This window comes from Rousettus aegyptiacus, unplaced genomic scaffold (genome assembly GCF_014176215.1).
Source record: "Rousettus aegyptiacus isolate mRouAeg1 unplaced genomic scaffold, mRouAeg1.p scaffold_m13_p_14, whole genome shotgun sequence".
NCBI lineage: Eukaryota > Metazoa > Chordata > Mammalia > Chiroptera > Pteropodidae > Rousettus > Rousettus aegyptiacus.
In genome coordinates, this window is record NW_023416289.1 from 44146426 (window position 1) to 44148137 (window position 1712).

Genomic DNA, 1712 nt, shown 5'->3' on the forward strand with positions numbered 1-1712 from the left:
TGGAGAACGCGTGTGGTTTCCTTCCCTCAGCTCCTCACTCCACCCGTCAGCAGGCTTGGGGTGCTTGGAGGGGCCATACAACCAGGGCGGGCAACATATCCACACCACTGCATAGATGAAGAACCAATTGTTCTCCTGGGGAAATGTGTCTTTCTGTGTGGCTTTAGGTAGGTGACTGCCCCTCTCTGAGCCTGTTTCTCCATCTGTTAGATGGTCTGATTCCAGGTCTTTGTGGGGATTAATGAGACTGTATAATGGTGCCTTGAACACAGTTCAGGAAATGGTGGGTGTCGCTATAATTTGCAGGGATAAAGGTGGGTACCTCAAGCACTCAGGTGGGCGGGTATGTTTAGTCATCCAGCAAGCACCAACTGACAGCCTACTGTGTGCCAAGTTTGTCATAAAACACCTCTTCCAACTCATTCAGAAGCAATTCAGACTTCTCCCCAGCTAGTAAGAGTGGCTACCATTTAGTTTACATACAGGAAGCTGAATACTCAGAGGCAAAGTGACTTGTCAAAGATCATCAAGCCAGTTACCACCACCCCATCCTATTCGAGGTCATCTTGGTCTGAGCACCAAAGGCATCCCGACACACACGAGCCATCTGCCTGCCTGGGTTCCAGACCGGCAGGGCTGGCTGGGGACGAGGGCCATGAGATGAGCCCCACTTCCTGGTGCAAGGTTGTTGGGGGCAGCTGAGGTCTGTACAGTAGCGATTGTCACCACATCCGGGGGCTGGCTGGGGCTGGCTGAGGCTGGGGAAGGAAGTCTGAGGCTGGAGCGAAAACCCAAACCACCACCTGGGGAAGCTGCTCAGAGCCCAGAGGGATGAGGGGGGAGTGAGGCTACATGAAGCCCACAGCCAGACTCCTACAGTGTCGCCAGAGGGCCAGCTGCCCACCTGCACCCTTTTTCCTTGAGCTGCTTACATGTCATGAGCGTGCAGTTAGCAGGACTTTATCCTCAAGTGTTCGGGGGGCCTGCCAGTGGCTAGGTCCTGTTCTGGGTACTGGAGCACAGCCCATGACAACCAAGGTGGTGCTGGGACTCGCCCAAGGATAGTGGGCTGGTAGGTGGTGGAGGCTTGAGCAGGAGTGACAAGGGACTGGATACAAATTTTGATGACCTGCTGGAGGCCTTAGGCAAACTGCCTGCCCCCCCAGCAGCCTCCCCCAACACCCACCTCCACTGCCTCCTCTGGAAAACATGCACAGCGCCCCTGTTTTGAGGTTGTCCTGAGAACCCAGTGTCATGGCACAGGAAGAGCTGAGCATGAGGCCTGGTTCCTGCTTAGTGCACAGTTGACGGCCGTGATTCGGCCACCTCAGAGAAGGGAAGGGACTCCTCCGAAAACACTCCTCCAGGCAGCTCCCAGGCCCTGGCAAGGTGTTTGGTGCGGGGGGTCTCTGGCCTCACAGGACTCATCACACTCCTGGGGAGGAGAGTCTGGAGCCAGACTGTCACATCACACCATCTGTTTGTGGGGCTCTGTCCGAGGCTGTTGCTGCAGCCCCTGGGGACAGAGTGCTTAGGGACAGAAAGGAGGGGCACGGGGAGATTCGGTCCTGTGCCCCTGCTTCCGTCCCTCCACCCACACCCTGCCCGAGCTCTGGGCTCCTCTCTCCAAGCTCCACCCACCTATGGAGAGCCAGTTACTCCTCCCCCGTAAGTCCAACCCTGTCCCTCGACAGTCAGCACTGGCACCCATC